This window comes from Mercenaria mercenaria, chromosome 12, assembly GCF_021730395.1.
Source record: "Mercenaria mercenaria strain notata chromosome 12, MADL_Memer_1, whole genome shotgun sequence".
In the NCBI taxonomy this organism is placed as follows: domain Eukaryota; kingdom Metazoa; phylum Mollusca; class Bivalvia; order Venerida; family Veneridae; genus Mercenaria; species Mercenaria mercenaria.
In genome coordinates this window covers 69012771-69031205 of record NC_069372.1, presented here as the reverse complement: position 1 = coordinate 69031205, position 18435 = coordinate 69012771, and the positions used below count along the sequence as shown (strand labels likewise).

General features: G+C 35.3%; 2 protein-coding genes across 4 annotated transcripts in view; one reads left to right on the top strand and one right to left on the bottom strand.

Moving 5' to 3' along the window:
* LOC123533822 (uncharacterized) overlaps positions 1-4517 on the bottom strand; it is a 78540-nt gene extending 74023 nt beyond the window's left edge. Inside the window, exon 1 of one of the 2 annotated variants that reach the window (XM_045315723.2) lies at positions 4420-4517. The gene's annotated coding sequence lies outside the window, so the exon portion shown is untranslated. Of the gene's footprint in view, positions 1-4355 lie in introns of both variants that reach the window. The other variant, XM_045315724.2, reaches the window with a different exon arrangement.
* Positions 4518-9896: 5379 nt separating this feature from the next.
* LOC123533706 (uncharacterized) overlaps positions 9897-18435 on the top strand; it is a 363176-nt gene continuing 354637 nt past the window's right edge. Inside the window, exons 1-2 of one of the 2 annotated variants that reach the window (XM_053520291.1) lie at positions 9897-9915; positions 10612-10690. The gene's annotated coding sequence lies outside the window, so the exon portion shown is untranslated. Of the gene's footprint in view, positions 9916-10083; positions 10177-10611; positions 10691-18435 lie in introns of those variants that run through there. The other variant, XM_053520290.1, reaches the window with a different exon arrangement.

The window sequence follows — 18435 nt, the reverse complement described above, 5'->3', positions numbered from 1 at the left end:
ACAGACAGACGCCGGACATCCAGCGATCACAATAACATTGCTCAGGTGAACTAACAAGAGGGCCATGATGGCCATTTTCACTATGCAGCTGCGTATTTGTGTAAAGGCAGCCATGTGCCTGGACTCTTATCGTCTTTAAACTCTACTCTTACTTTTAACTATTAAATGACACTTACTGTGAAATCATTTAAATTCGCTGGCATAAAATTTCGCGCAAACGTGAAAAAGGTTTGTTTCGCTTGGGCTTTAATTCGCGCGTTTCAATTTTGAAAATAAAAATAAAATTGAAAATTAATAATAGCGCGGTCTTTAATTCGCGCATCAGTCCTAGCGCAAAATACGCGAAAATTCGTCCTATGCAAATAAAAATGATTTCACAGTAACTTGTGCATCTGCTATATTATTGTGACTGGTCTTGCCAATTTCACATAGAATTAGTTTTGTTTTGACATGGTTGCCTAACTTACTGATCTACTGCTCTCTGGCAAAATCCAAAACACAATAAAACTGAAGAGGTAAAATCACATAGAGTAATACTTGACCATTGTATCTTGAATGATCCTGTATGTACAATATCATTTAATTTATCCAAAACAATGAAGTATAAAATGCACAGAATGGCAACAGGGGATAATCTTGCGTAAGCTCATGTCAGGGTTCATCTTATTGAAGCATTTGTTGACTTGATGACACGTGATCAAATCAACTGACGCATTACACTGGCGATACGACCGGCATGTAATAAACCAAAGCAGGTTCAATTTTCAAACGAAACTGTTGATTTCTTAGACTTCCAATCATAAATTCATGCCTTCCCCATGTAGAAAACACTTATAACATTAAAAAGACACCATTATCATTATAAACAAATGATCTGACAGAAAGTTTTCCACAACACAAATTTTTATCCTCCTGCTGTCTGTTTTACACGGATTATGGTCAAAACATACCCAAACCAAAATGTACCTACATGGTAAAGTCAAAATGTACCCAAAAAGACCAAAATGTACCCACACAAAATATACCCATAAATTCCGAGAAATATCTATAAAATTTTCAATCTAAGGTTTTAATTCAATGATAGAGTTATAAAACTTTAATTTAAACACAATCTTTGAATAATTTTCACACCTTCAGCAACTGAGCAGAGTAGCCTACTTTCACACCTGACAACAAAGTAATTGCTGCAGAAGTCATTAATCCTTTCCTTCAAACTTTAATGGAGTGACACTTAACTTTATTATCAAGATGACTTTTTTAAAGTTTTTAAGATTGATCAGTCTGTTGTGCTTTTAAATTACTTTAATTACTAAATATAGTTTTTGTGTACCATCATTTATTTAAGAAATAATAAATCTGTTCCTATATTTTATCAGTTAATAAAATATGGGCAGGAGTTGGATGCGTAATAATTAAATCACGAGTGCGTATCACAAGTGATTTAATCATTCGCATCCAAACGACTGCCCATGTTTTATTAATTGATAAAATTATTGGAACAGATTTATTGTTTCGATTCTAACAACGCAAATAATTCGCATTTTACAGTACTACATTTTCAGCATAATACGTTATTCGGGTCATATGCTGTTACAATTTACCCCCTCTGGTTAGAAAGAGTTGCATAGCCAATGGAACGTATAGATATTTGTTTATTTTTATCAGAATTTTGAGAAGTATTTATAATTAATAATCTAACAGCTCGCAAACTAATTATGAAGAGAATCATCAAATTAGGCGAGTTGACCCTGTGTTACAAGTTACGAGCTTAACTTTATATGACGTCACATCATTATGACGTCATACTTTATGTCATACATTTATGACGTCACCGCTGAATCTTAATTAAGCTAATTGAATTCGCTCGTAGAGATCGAAACTTGTTTTACGGTCCTACACATAAGTCAGTATGACTTTTTATCATATTTATGTTTTTGAAATGCTGTTTCAACCGTTTGGCCCTTAAATAATTTGTACATAATGGAACTGAAGTAGAATCTCTTATGCCACAATCATAGGGGGTGAAATGTAACAGCCAACCATATTTTATCGTAGATTCATGTATAGGCGATTTCGCTATATGTTTATATAGCAATTGCTGCAGATCGTGTTAGAATTGTTATTATTATATACATTACTATAAATAGTAACAAAAAAGCCGTTTAAAACGGTCATTACAGTCTCTATTGACGAATCCATAATGGCGCAGTGAGCCTCACACGCCATAATCATAATGGCCCCAGGTAACCGGAACGTCAGCACGTTCTGACATTGACGTCATGTACCATTGTCATTATGGCGGATGAAAGGATGCTAAATCATTTTCAGATCGATTGTCAAATACTGAAGGCACTGTTGATGAAAAAATCAATACAAATGATGCTAAGGCCCCATAAGTTTGTAGAAAAGATATGTAAAATGAAAATAACAAGATGAGTATAAAGAGAAGGTATATAATAAAAAGATCAATAAACGACTGGTTGTGCCTTCTAGCCATAATGACACACCTAGTTTCATAATGGCCATGGGCCATGGCCATTATGAAACTAGGTGTGCCATTATGGCTAGAAGGCACAACCAAGCCATATATTAACCTCTTATTCAAAAACCAATAACATAAGTCTGTTTTAATTTTTTTTACTCTCTCCTAATTCTGTTTAATAAATATGTAAGTGCAGCTATTATTTTATCAGAATTTTGGTCCACATCTTGGTGGAAATGAACATGTTAAAAAAAATTCACCTAAACTGTTGGGGAGTAGCTTAAATGTATTATTTCGATAATTATTTATAAGTAAATAATCAATATTTAAATGGGTACATTTTGATTCTTCTAATAAAAACAAGGGTACATTTTGACTTTCCCAAGGGAGTATACTCGACATCACTAATCTCACGGTATTCGAGTTGCATCACTTATGTGGTGTTTACATGTTAAGTTCGTGATCTATTTTACACATGGTAGCGAAAAATGTTCTTACCTGCAGTTACATTGCTAAATATCTGTCAATATTTATTTAAATCATATTTTTCACATATTTATTGCAAAAATCTAAAAAAAAAATTAAATACCATAAAATAAGCAAATATTTGCAATATTTACAAGTTTGTCTACTTGTCCTCATTAATTATGCAAATTATGTCCAGCCTATAGCTTAGAGGACACCAAATTTTACACAACATCCCCCAGCTACACAAAAATGAATGAAATATCAGTATCAGGCGCAACATCAAAGCGTCATAACTTGGCAGATTTTAAGGGGGAGGAGGAGAGGGGGCCGCGCGACCATCTCCTCAAAATACACCCATGATACTAATATGAGCAGTGAATTAATTGGAACATGTTAGATAACTATCAGACAGAAAAATATTCAGTTACTGTAATAGGACAATCCTTAGGCTCCGCTACATTATGACCACGCCCGCGACCTTGTGATTTACTTGCAAAATATCTGGTGTGTCCACTGCCGAGAGATGAATATTTTCGATAGTGTCAATGTAAACAGATAATATAAAACATTTATATTGGTGTTTAATTACTTTTGTGTCACTGTTCAAATAATACTGAGTTTTTTTTTAACCTATGATTGTTTTACCGCCACAATTGTTGACCTATACCGCAACATTAGTGATGTGATGTCACATGATGACACTGGCTGACTATTGTTGTTCTAAGGACACATGAATGTTTCTTGAATGATAACTTATCCATTTTCACAAAGTTATTGATGCATATGACATGAAATATTGTGGTAAAGACAAGAATATAATTATAATTATACATTGTTGTGTCGTTTCTTGTTTAATGTTGTTACATCGAATATCAAGTGCTGCGACAATACAGATGAACAGATACATTTTGACTTCTTGTGGGTAAATTTTGACTTTTTATTTTTGGGCACAGGCACTCGGCATGTGGCCTGGAAGACCCCCACCTGACCCCCTAAGCCCCCACAGCTACGACCCTGGTAAAAAACTGCACAAGCTTGTATCACATAGTTACATAAAATTATGTGAGAAAAATTCATATCCTATATACCAGAGTACTAATTTTTTTTTTTTAGTACTTGGGTATATAGGATATGATTTTTTCTCACATAATTTCATTGGGATGGGTGTCCTGGCCACACGCCGAGTGCCTGTGTTTTTGGGTACATTTTGGTTTGGGCAAGTTTTAACTTGCACCCTTTTATACACCCGTAATACGAGATCTCATTCAGTTCCCACATGGTGTTGGCAAGATTTGCTCTATATGCATTTCAAGTTGCCGATCTATTTACACATATATAGCTCTTTGTCCAAAACTATTTATCCGAAATCAGGGCTTTCTATGAAATGAATATGAACCATTTCTACCTAGTGACAGTCAAAGAACTAAAGCTCAAATGAAAGTTATAGTTCAAATAAACGAGTAGCTCACTATCTTTCTAGTGTTAGATAAGGACAAGGCTGTCTAATTCATTTTGTTTTTGCTTATTACTGTTGTTCTTTCGTTATCTAGTTTTATTCAGTCCAAAGGAAATATATGTAACGAAAAGATCCAGGCGTGTAACAAAAAGTAGAATATGACGGGAATATGATGGTAATGCAGAACGAGCATATTATGCAGTTTAAGGGCAAAAAAAACTGTTATTGGGTAGTTTATATTTTGGTGGATTTAACATCGCATCGACACAATTATAGGTGTTATGGCGACTTTCCAGCTTTGATGGTGGAGGAAGACCCCAGGTGCCCCTCCGTGCATTATTTCATCACGAGTGGGCACCGACCTTCCATAAGCCAGCTGGATGGCTTCCTCGCATAAAGAATTCAATGTTCTGAGTGAGACTCGAACCCACATCGATGAGGGGCAAGTGATTCGAAGTCAGTGACCTTAACCACTCGGCCAAGGAGGTCCCCTATTGGGTAGTTTACTTGTAGATGGTGGTAATTATATTAGCGCAACATCCTTCTCTTTTTTCCCCTAGCTGAAGTTTTCAGCTGATCTCGTTCACAGAATTTCAATTTTAATACGAATAACTTGTAAGTATTTCTAACTACTAATTTCAAATAAGGACAGATTGTGAAACTTTTTACATTTTTTAAACCTATAATAAGACTTGCCATAATATTATTCATTAAGGGTACTGATTAATGCTAAAATATTTTTAAATAGCCATTTTTATTATGCTTCATACACCATCCGCAATATTTTAAGTTGGACTTGTACAAGGTAAAATTTACAATCTATAAGAAGATCCTTTGGAAGCATAGAATGAAATCAAGCAAAATAATAAAAGACTCGGTTTGATCACCGGTGTTTGAAGCTCAATCAGTAAAAAAATATGTCCCTGTTAGATCTCTTTTATAGTATTTTTAGTGGGTGGGATGTGATATTGCATATATTTATTGATATAGCTTCAAGTGCATTTCGTTTGATTGAGGCTGTTCATGAGAGGTAAGTGAACATTAAGTGGACTCCATAATCCCAAAGGACCAGAAAATATAACAACTCTGAATCCAAGTACGGGGAGACTTTTTACGGCCGCCAAACGGCACTTAAACATGGGTGTTGTGATAGTAAATAAAATCTGTAAGATAATCCTTTGTAAGTACACATTGCAACCAAGCAAAATAATAGCAGACTCGGTTTGATTCAGCCTGTTTATGAGAGGTAGTGGAAAGTGCAATACCCCTCATGCCCCACTGTCACCGACTTCAAAGCAAGGATAAATATCAAACAGAGAATGCCACATTCCAAAAACACAGACTACCCAAAATGAAACCCACAACACGTTGAAGTAACTTTTAACACACCAGTTTATGGTGCGCACTCAACCTCATTCTTACCCCTACCATGCTCCGAAGTCACGGGACAGTGTAAATAAAAGTAATCACTGCCAGGTGAATCTCTAACACACTCAATGGAAACAAAAGGCATGGCATGTAAAACACAAAAATGCTCCTGTATAATCATATAAAAAGCAAACCTTAAGAATAAAAAACGTACTTGTATGTATTCAATGCCTTAGCATCAGGAGTAGCACCCTGAAGGCGCCGAGAAAATAGACCAGAAGACAGAAATCAAAACAGTTCAGTCCAGAAGGGATTTAAAAACTGCTTACCACAGTCCTCCCCCACTAAAACTTATTTCCCTGATAATTTTCCTATCACACTTTTTTTTCATAACAACTTCTCAAATTACAAAATATGATGTCCGAAAGTACATTCTTCAAATTCTTCATTACTTAATTTCTTGAACAAATATTGTCCCTTGCACAGAAGAACTGTTTGACTTGTAACAATAAGCGTTGATGCAACGTTTACGCTGCTGACGACAGTGTCCCGCAACAGCAACATTTACTGCATCGTTTTTCAGAAGTTTTTACCATAAAATCTATAAATCTATTATTATTTTGGAAGTAAACCCTATAGCCACATTATTTCTGCAGAGATCAACGAGGAATTTCGTCCACAGTGCCAGGAATGTTTCTTCGCAAATGATTTACGTGTGATATTCACAGCAGCATTTGGAATTAAATGGTTAATGGGGACATCTGGATTTTGGAAACTGTTTTGACGTAGTTTTCAAGAACACTGGGTCAGCAGTTTTACTTATGAAGGAAAAAAAACTAACAAAGAAAAAACAGTGTATGGGACTGATTCTAACGGATTTTCTGTAGCCTGCCACCAGGAGGTTATTGAACCTGTAAATATCTACATGTTATCAGTACAAAGGTACTCGGTGAGGTGGCATCTTAACTATAAAACCAGACCCAAAATTGTGTTCGGACAGAGGGTACACAATAGAACACTATGACAATGTGATAAAATCCTGTATTATGTGACACTGAGACCGGTCGAACATTGACCATAAAAGAAAATGTAACGTACTTGTGTTATGATTATGTGTATACATTGCACTAATGTTCTTGTAATAATTTTTCAAACATAAGTCACTCTTAAAGGTGTCATTTTTATGTACAACTCATGTATGCTGAAATAAATAAATGAAGTCAACTTGTGTTACTACTGCCAAATGAATGAAACGCAATACCTACTTTCCTTTGAACGTGTACGTGTCCGAAACTTCTGCATTGGTTTGTTGTTTCTTTTTTTTTTTTTTTTGGACTCTAGTGAAGAAGTGATGTTATCCACTGAAGGGATTTGCCTTTTATTACAAAGTGTAACTACATGTATAAGGTGACTGACATTGGGAGATGCTACTGGTTTCTTCAATTGACTGTTTCTGATAGTTTTGTCAAAATTATAGTATGACTGTAATTACCAGTCGACGTGTTATGCCTTGTTAAATCTTAAAAAGACTTAGGTTATAGTGTAACAGGATATTTCTTAATTTACTAATTTAAAAAATATATATATAATATTTTATAGTCTCAAAAAATCTTATTTCTTTAAAAGTTAACCTGAATATTCAGTTAGCTTTATTTCAGCAGATCACGCTGTGTTCATCCCAGATTGAGGTTTCCTGTATTTGTTTGTTTTGTCCTTCTGTGTTCATGTTTGTATATTTGTTTGTTTTGTCCTTCTGTGTTCATGTTTGTGTATGGTGTGCAAGAGTTTTTCGTGTGTGTATTTGGGGAGGCTGCGTTTTCTGAACGTGGCTTTCCCTGTTGGATATTCTTCCTTGTTTTTTTTATCACTATTGAAAATAAAATGGGTCAGCATGTAAAAATGAAAGAGATTTGTTAGTGACATTATGCTTATATAATTCTGATATCACATTGTATTCATAATAACCGGTAAGACCTGAAATCCCTATATTATTTAGTGGAATATCTACATCTACATCTTTCACCCAACCGTCGATTTCCGACTATCACTGGGCGGCGCTGTCAGAGAAACAGTTGTTAAAGAACTGATATGTTACAATGTTAAAAGAATAAAAGCTAAAAAAGACAGTATGCTACAGTTAAAATGGGACAGAGGCAACAGAATTACATACTGACCACCGCCAGCCTCTCTCTAAAGATACTGAGACTGGGGCTAGATTTAACATGAGTTGGTAGGGAGTTCCAGAGTCGGATGGTCCTAGGGAAGTAGGAGTTAGAAAAGTACTGAGTGTGAGACATGGGGATTAAGTAATTTAGGTTTCTAGTTGGAATAAGATGAGATTGGTCGACTGCAACTGTCTGGGTCCTTATTTTATAAAACATTACTAATGAATTGTGTAACCTTCTATATTGGAGTGTATTCCATTCTAAGGTTTTCAGCATTTGTGTAACACTACTGGTGTAACTGTAGTCATACATGACGTACCTAGCAGCTGACCTTTGGACATTTTCGACTTTGCTAGTGAGGGTTTTTTGCCAAGGATGCCAGACGCTTGAACAGTACTCAAGTTGAGGGCGGACATAGGTGTTATAGGCAGCAATTTTGACCTTTTTATTATCAGTTTTGACATTTCGTTGTATGAAGCGAAGAGTGGAAGTTGCTTTGGAAGTGATACTGTCAATGTGTTTGGACCAGTTTAGATCTTTGGAAATGGTTATGCCTAAGTATTTAGCTGCCTCACAAGTTTTTAACTCTATGTTGTGAAGTTTGTAGGGGTAGACTACAGGATTTTTCTTTCTAAGAATTCTAAGGACTTCACACTTGTCCGGGTTGAACTCCATGGACCATGTCTTCTCCCAGGTTTCTAAGCTAATCAGGTCTTGTTGCAGAGATATACTATCTGAAATGGAGTTGATGGTAAGGTATATTATGGTGTCATCTGCAAACATTCTTGCGTTACATTTGACGGAATCTGGTAAGTCATTGATATATACCAGGAAGAGACATGGCCCAAGAACAGACCCTGGGGAACTCCAGACAGTACAGGAAGTTCACTGGAAAAATGACCATCAACAGCGACTTTCTGGGAGCGGTTGGACAGGAAAGATTTGACCCATTTGGTAATTTGTGGGTTGACACCAAGGCTTTGTAGTTTATAAATTAGTCTAATGTGATCGACCTTGTCAAACGCCTTGGAGAAGTCCATGACAATAACATCTGTTTGTTGACCCTGTTCAGTGTTATTGTAAAGTTCCTGAGTGAAATTAATGAGCTGAGTCTCACAACTGTGACCTGATCTAAAGCCGTGCTGGAACTGGCTAAGTAGCTTATGCTTGTCAAAATAGGTCATAAGATTGGAAACAACAATGTGTTCAAGGAGTTTGGAAGCAATGCAAGTTAGGGAAATTGGGCGATAGTTACTAGGTTTAGACTTGGGACCTTTTTTAAATACGGGGGCTACGGTGGCTTTTTTCCAATCACTGGGTACTAGGCCAGATTCGAGAGATAACCTGTATATATGGGCAAGTACAGGAGCAATTTCATGGTGGAGTTCTTTTAGGATGCGTGGGGATAATTCATCAGGTCCTGAGGCTTTATGTGGGGATAGGCCATAGAGCAGTTTTTCCACACCTTCAGTGGTGACCTGGATCTTATTCATCATGGAGACTGGGGATGTGAGGACGTTGGAACATATATGCTTCAGACTAAGGGGCTGGGGAGGGGAAAAGACAGATTCAAATTGTTTGTTTAAGATAGTAGCATATCATATGTTTTATAATGTACCACCATTTTTTCAATTTTACAAAATTTCAGAAATTCTTAAACAGTGAAGAAAATGTCCTATAAAATTAAAACGAGTCCAGTGATCTGTGCCTTTTCTTCTCTTACTTGTCTTAGAAACTAATCATCTTCAAGCTCACAGAGAATGAAAAAATCTTAACGTAAGAAAAAAAACACAATCCTAGGATGCCACCAAATATGACATATTCTTTCATCCATCGGATGTTGTTCTTTCTTGCACTTTCCGTTTCAATATACAATTTTGACAGATGGCGGGAAATGTGACGTGTCCATATTACATTGGATAGTCCTAATATGTACGGAGATACACTATTTATTTTTTATAGCTCTTTGGTCAGAGGTATGAAATATTTGCAGTTGTATTTTTTTTATCACGAAATCGTTGTTAATAATTTTAATTACAAACTTTTTTCCTCTTAATAAAGTTTTCTCATTATGATTGAACTGGCCACTTTCCCAGTAGTATAGGAGTTGCTCCCCTTTGTTACTTAAACGCCATTTGTATGTCACGCTGTACAGAACGCTGTAGGACTAAGAAATCGGAGTCCAAAATATATAGTGAAGCTAATAAATTAATCATCCCCAATTATCTTTGCAATAGGTTGGTCTGCTGTTAATTAAGCCAATCAAACAATTTGCATGATTTTGACATGTTAAGAGTTGTGTGATATATACTGTTTTAAACTTTAAAGTCTACTTACATTAGCACTGCTAAATTTTAGCAAAAATTCCTTAAATTGAGTAGTTTCAACTTTCTAGCGTGTACTTTTATTAGAGCAGTATCAGCAGTGCTAAAGTAACCAATTGGCAGTATCTGAAACACCAATTTCCAATGAAATACGGAATGACCTGAACGTGACCGTTTTATCAAAAAGTTCTGCCCAGACTTCATATTTATACATGTTTATTCTTTAAAAGGTATTACTTAATAAAGTACTCTGCTAATATTAAAACACTTGCAGTATGCATAAAATAAGAGCATTGAAGGGAAATCTCAGATGGACACTGACTTTTCATGATGTGTTCTGTTTTCCAGGAGTTGTCTAAAGCTTAATTGTATACATGAAGACAGTCGAGATTGATGTGTAAGAGCAAAAGGTCTTGAACTATTTTAGGTGAGTATTTTGTAGTACATGTATATACTTACTATGGACATTTTTTTAATTTTTGTTTCATGTCAATATCTGATAATTGTAACGATGTAAAACAAGTCGGAATCCACAGAAAGCAGCAGTATCTCCATGGTTTAAGATGATATTTTAGGAGAGTTTGGTATCTATAAAGAAATCAACTGAATTGTTGTCTGTCTAATTTGTGAATTCAGTAGTTAGCATTTTGTAGCATGGATATATCAGGATCCGTATCCACCATATATCTTATGTTGTCAAGCTGCTTTGTAAATAAGTACACAATTGAACAAATGTTTTACAAATTCCATTAACATTGCTGGTGATGATGTCAAACGTGAAAGCACAGTTAGATATCTTGGTGCATTTCTTGACGAAACCTTGAACTTTATAGATCATGTAAATCGCAAATGTCGTACTGCCATGTTGAATTACCTACGAATTAAGAACATCCGAAAATACTTACCAAAAGCAGCCACTAAAAATTTAGTTTTGTCTCTAGTTATTTCACATCTGGATTATTGCTATGTCATACTGTATGGTGTAGCTTACTGTGAGGTGCGTAAGATGCAATGTGTTCAAAACATGTGCGCAAAACTTGTCATTAACAGGAGGAAATTTGACAGTTCTAAACAAGCATTGTATCACTTACATTGGTTGCCGGTGAAAGCAAGAATTGAGTTCAAGATACTTTCTTTCATGTATAGCTGTCACACTGGCAGAGCACCTCTGTATTTAACAGAACTGCCGTTCGAACTATGCAAAAGTAAATCGCTTGACACATTAAAAAAAAAAATCTTAAGACACTGTATTTCAGAGATTTCATGGCATTGTTTTAAATTTTTTGATAACTGTTTATCATGCGAAAACAGCAGGTGATAGTTCTCAAATTTTTGTAAAGGTTTTACATTTTAACATTTATACAGTAAAACCCTGCTCGCTCGAGGTCGCAAGGGGATGAGCAAAATGCTTGAGTTATCCATGGTTTGAAGCGACCCAAACATTGACCAACATACGAAGAAAAATTGAATTTATTGTATCAATTGTCATCGGTACCATTTGCAGAGGAAACGGTGATGCATGATAATAACAAACCCGTGACATTTAAAAAAAAGTATCACAAAATTTAATGTTATCTATGATGTAATAAGTAATAACATGCTTGCTTTAAAGCAAACAGTAATTGATCAATACTTGATCAATAAAACTTTTCTTTAACCTTTCATCAATAATTAATCTTATTATCAGATCAAATATACCGACAAACAAACATTTAAGATAGTCGGGGAATAGACAGCTCAATTTTCACGACGTGAAATTAACCGATACATTCTGATCGCCGAAGCTGCAAAATATTTTGACACCTCTGCTCGAGTTAGCCAGAAGCAACAAAGAGTAAATTAATACACAGGGACCAGGTGTCATGCTCGAGTGATCGAGTTATCGATGCTCGACCAAGCCATGGTAATTTCAGATAGAAAATAGAAGGAAATCGGGCGGGACCACATGAATTGCTCGAGCGAGCCCGGGTGCTCGAGTCATCGATGCTCGAGCGAGCGGTGTTTCACTGTATTTCCAAGGTTTGTTTAATAAACGCCCTTGTTGGTAAGTCTCTATGGGTAGGGTAGTGTGTAGTATTTCTTTCTTAAATAGTATATGATGGCACCATTAACCGGGGGGTTTGAACCTCTATATGCAGCTCGTCTGGGCGTACCAGATGCTTTAAGGGGAAATGGGACAGTTGCCTATATGTATATAGGCAAAAATTTTCCTACAAGCAGAATTTCTTTAAACTTTGTGTACTGACTGAGAATCAAGTTTAAAATGGAAATATATATTAAAAATCATAGGTACCCAGGCTTGATCTTGAGTTATCTGCCTGTGAAAATCAGAAAATACTAAAAAATCCAATTTTCAAGGGAAGATAATTCAAGATCAAGGCAAGAGAAGTGTGTATTTTAAATTTTATTTCTGTTTCAGATTTCATTTGCAGTCAGTATACAAAGTTTAAAGAAATTCAGTCCATGGGAAAGACCAGGACTTTGCGGTATCATTTTGTGATGTTCATATTTAACCCTTTACCACACCGATCCGTTTATCCCCGTATCTATTGATTACCAGACAGATACGTATTGATCTGTGTCTGTCGATTACCCGATAAAAACATATATCATCGAGTATCGGCCATTTGAACAAAAACGTATATCCCCGTATCTCATAATCAATCGCTTTACTTTCATTCTTTTTCTATAGAAATGAATTCAGGATGTTTACTAATGCAAAGTATGGGATTTCGTCATCACTATTTACGTAAAAGATCATGTGGTTACTATTTAAATTTATCGAGTACTTTGCAACCAAAGACACAGGGGTTTTTTCCTACATGTGCATGATGCTACGTCATGGAAAATTACTATGAAAACTACTTGCAACTGGCCAATTTGCCGGACTTTCCTCGTTCTAAAAATAACAACCATTTAACACCTAAGTATTTTTAAATGTGTAAGGTCATGAAGGTCACACATGATATATGCGGAGTTCCCATAAACAACAATTTGTGTTTACGATGGCTTGGAATTTATGGCCTTACATAACAGAAAGTGTTAATCAAAACAGAAGGACCGCGACTTCCAAATATTTTATGACACCCCAAGAGTTAATTGCAGCGGAAGTCACCGTGGTTTACTGGCGATTGATCATCACAAAATTACGTAATATTATCTAAAAATATTTTTATCTTTAGCCCAAGTATTTTTCGGTCACAAGCATCGAGATCAGCGTTCTTTTTGACAAAAATTTTGTACTTTCAGTGATGTAACGGTCCGTTATTTATGTAGTGTTATTCCTGCAGTATGAAAGTCGTTTTTTATGTAAAAAACATACCGATTCCTATTCGGCAGACGAGTCTATAGACTATAAATCGAATTATAAAAAATTTAAATTATATGAATTTCAATTTTAAACCAATCCAAAACAGAAAGTTATGCCTAAAAATATATTTCCCTTACTTAAACGCTTTATACATGTATCTTCGAAGCACAAAGAGAAACTACAATGAATTTTGTATCATCGGAAAGAGAATTTAAATTACTATAAACTTTATCTTGACAAAAATAATGTCAAACTTACAGAAAATATTAAAATGATGATATTATTAACGTAAGTGTGTGTAATCACAAAATAATGCCATCACCTCTATTCAGATAAGACAGTCAGGCTTATCAGCCATATACCGATTATTGATTATTGATTATCACTTATCAGTGTTATGTAAAGGAGGTTACTTTGGCTTCTGTTCTGTGTGGTAACTGTTGCAACAGTCTCTATATTGACATGGGGCAAACAATTTCTTACAGAAGGAATTTCTTCTTTAATCTTTTTTATACTGACAGAGAATCAAATCAAAAACAGAAATATGAAATAAAACAAATCATAGGAACCAAGCCTTAGTCATAAATTATCTGCCCTTGAAAGTTGGAAAATACTGAAAAAATCTACAATTAAGGGTAGGTAATTCAAGATCAAGCCTGGATACTTATGATTTTTGATACATATTTCTGTTTTAAATTTGTTTCCCCGTCAGTACACAAAGTTTAAAGAAATTCTGCCCATAGGAAATGCTTTGCCGTATATACATACAGGCAACTGTGGCATTTCCCCTTAAGCACTGGTATTGGCAATAGGGGTAAAATGACCTCAAGGGGAGGGGTGCGGTCATGACTGTTTGTTACAATAAGGCTGTTATTATTATTATTGTCATTATTAATATTGTTATAATAACTATTATTATTATGTACAACACCATTGAATATATCATTGTATAAAAATAGGCATTTAATCAAATTATTCAGTTTCAGTTTCACAGCTTGTTTACTTTCTTAAGTATCTTTCTTTGTTTGATTTTGTGATTTACCGTATTTTCCCGTATTAACGCCCCCGGGGGCGTTACATTTTCCAAAGAGGGGGCGTTTATTTGAGGTAAAAAAATAAAAAATGAAAATTTTTACAAAACTTAAAAACATCGTTCAAACTAGCTGTAAAGTGTTTCTGTGTTGTTTAATCCCCCTAAAACGTAATTATTTGGCATCCAATTTAATGCAGTGTGTCTTTTATGCATTTAAATACGGTACCTCGTGTATTCCATGTCAGGCTTTTTGACACGCTCGGAACACTACACATTACGTCATGACCCAAACAGCTGTGTACTCCGATAACATTTTCCTTAGTTCATGCGGGTAGCTAATAGCGCAATACACAATGGTTTGACACGCTGCTGTGCCTGCTTTTAAATTAAAAGTTCTTAAAACTGCCGAAGAAAAGGGTAGATCGTAAACACATCGCTGCAAGTTTGTTTAAAGTCGGCAGGAAGCGTGTGCGCGAGTGGTGTAAAAACAAATCAAAAATGTATTTACCGTTAATTTTCTGTTAGGTACCGTACTTAGTACAAATGTTTTGGCTTTACGGTACATGGACTGTTTAAAAGTGTGTTTAATTTTTAATACATTGGACTTTAGTACTGTAAATTACTTATTATGTGGACTTATAAAAATGAGGTAGGTGATTTTTTCCCGTTCTTGTTGACTTTTTTTCCCCTCCAAAATGGGTGGGGGGCGTTAATTAGAGGGGGGGCCTTAATTCGGGAAAATACGGTATGTATAGTTATACACATTAACAGAGGTAATTGAGAGGAAAAGTCAGTGTACAAGAACCATAACTTTACCTTGTTTATTTACTGAATTCTCTCCCTGTATTAAATTTACTTGTCTAGGGCATATATCTCTTTAAAACAACCTGTTCACATATTTCAGACAACATTTTTTTCTGTCAAAAGTCTGTGAAATGTAGGTACCTAAAAATGACCACTAGTACAAATTTATGTGATCTTTGAAAGATAGCCCAGTGAAAACCCAGAACTGTTGTGCAGAAGTGTATCTCTAAATACTTGCTTGATCTTCTCCAAACTTGGTCTGTGGGTGGACGGATTAGCTCAGTGGTTTGCACGCTGACTTTTCGATCCAGAGGTCCAGGGTTCGATCCCCGACAGATGCCTCAGGAATTTTCAGAAAATTTAATGCTTTTCAGTGTTTCCCACCTAACTAGAGGTGTACTGGTCAGAAACCCAGGCAATCCTTATGTGTATCAGTGCTACACACGGGGCACATTAAAGAACCAAGAAGTCTATTAAAAAAGAGTTAGGGTCTGGTACCTGGATTCCCTTGTATCTGAATATCTGTCTCTTCAACTAGTCTGCACCTGTCAGACACTTGTACATATACACGAAGTGTGCACTTGTAAATAATAGTACTTAGTGAGCACAGTTCATATATTAAAAAAAAGGAAAAACTACCTCTTCGGAGGTTGCGCCTATACAAAAGGCGGAAGTTACCTGAACAATACAACACAATACATCGCAGCATGGACCAGTCTCTAATTCATTCAATTGGTTCCACTGGGCTACCAGAGCAGAAAATAGAAAAATCTTTAAACAGCTTATGAATTACTTCATGGATCTTCATTTAACTTTCGTCTTTAGCATCCTTGTATGTTCCTCTCTCAGTTTTGTTTAAACAATTTTGCTTTTTCCCAATTTTAGGCTCCCCACAGCTAAGAATAAGATATCTTTTAAACAACTTTTCCTCTACTTGATGAATCTCAGTTGGCCTCTCTCAGGTTTTTCCAGTGGATCCATTTGACCCCTTTTATAGAGCTGTCATTGCTAAAATTAGAAAAAAAAGCATCCAATAACCTCATGAACATGATGCTGGATCTACACCGAACTTGGTCTATAGCATACTTTTTCAAGTTTGTTTTTCAAATGGTTGTGCTTGGTCTCCTTTTAGGGGCAGTGCTAAAATAGAACAAACCTGTAAACAACTTCTTTTCATGGACTGTTTGATGGATTTCTGCTTTACTCTTTTTAGGGAGGCCAGGTGCTAGAGTTAGATATGAAAAACCTCCTCATCATGTAAATGATTGATCTTCACCAAATCTGTAACATCTGGCATCCATCTCTCTCAGTATAGTTCAAAAGGTTACACTTGGACGTATCGTGTCACTGGAACTAAAGATAGAAAAACCTTCTTCTCATGAACCAATTGATGGGTCTTCACCAGAGAAAATGGTTTTACTTGGCCCCTTTTAGTAACTGCCAGGAATAAAGATAGCAAAAAAAACCATTAAACACCTTTGCATTCACCATTGATGGATCTTCACCAAATTTGGTCTATAAAAGCCATTTGAAAACCTCTAATATTTGTTCTCCCATTAAGGGCTGCTAGAGCTAAAACAAATCTTTAAATAACTTATTATCATGAACAGCTGAAATCCATGCATGGACCTTTTTCAAATTTGTTAAAATGGTTCTGCTTGGTCCTTTTTATGGCCTGTTAGAGCAAAAAATAGAAGAAGAAAAACTTTTATTGTTCCTTACTGTTTGTATGTTCATCACAGATAAAGCACTGTTCAAATAGAGGATAAGCATAATGATACGGCTAGAAAATGTCTACTTTCAGTGTTGTACATGACCTTATACAATCTGCACTATAAAGGGAGGTAATCAGAAACTCAGTAATACTTTCCACTATATCAAATGTTCAGAATTACAACAAATACATTAGAATAAATTACCAGGTAAAGGAAGTAACAGGAAATAGATACATTTGAATTGACAAAAAATGTGGTAGCCGCATTTTAAACAAAGTCATTGTGACCGTTTAAAGTACTGGGGTACTTCTCAGGAACTTGCAAAATTAATGGATCTTCGCCTAACTTGGTTTGTATGCCCAACTTGATCTGTAGTATTCTTGTATTGGATCTCTCTCGTGTTATTAAAGCCACATAATTACGAAAGTAGGCCATCATAGCAAAAAATAAGACCGCCTTTAAATGAAATGAACTGCATAATAGATGTTTTCACCAAACTGGGTCAGAAGCAAAGTTAAGGTCCTCAGCAGAGCAACATTTAGACCTTTGTTTTAATTCAATTTATTTCTTATTATGATGATTTAAACCACATACACAAAGTTTACAGTGAACATTTATACATGGCTGCTATAGTATAATGTAAGAATAAGAATGATGCAGATTTATACATGCCTAATATAAGTATGTAGTAATTACTGGTATCATTAGCAACACATTTCACATGTAATGCATTACTGGTTTTGGTATAAATTTATTCATACCTCTTTGACAGGAGCAGAATTCCAAAACTACTGGAGGGGTTTCATTAAAACTTTTCACATTAACATTTTACATAGAGAGGAAGTGCACAGTGCAAGAACAATAACTCTACATTTCTTTTTTAATTATCTCCCTTTAATTAATTAACTTGAAATTTTTGAAAGAAATTAATTTAAACTTCACTAAGATGTTGAAAATAAGTTAAGGAACTGCAGTGTGTATAAATTGTAACTATTGCGTACATAGTATTCTCAGCAACATTCTTTTTTATTATGCATATGATACATTGTCCAACTTCTACTCAATACATTTGCTTCGGCAGGGAGGTGGCAGTGTCAAACATGGCTCTTGTTGATGATGGAGTTATTCTGATATATATACTTAATGATAGATCTTATTGTAATTATAGGTTCAGAGTTGTGTGCTCTTGATTTATCAGAAATGCTATTTTTTCAAAATGTTTACATACAATTGAAAGCACTTGCAATGAAAAATTAAAATTATTTTAAAAAAACTCTGACGTCTACTGCTGTTTAGACATGGAAATTGAA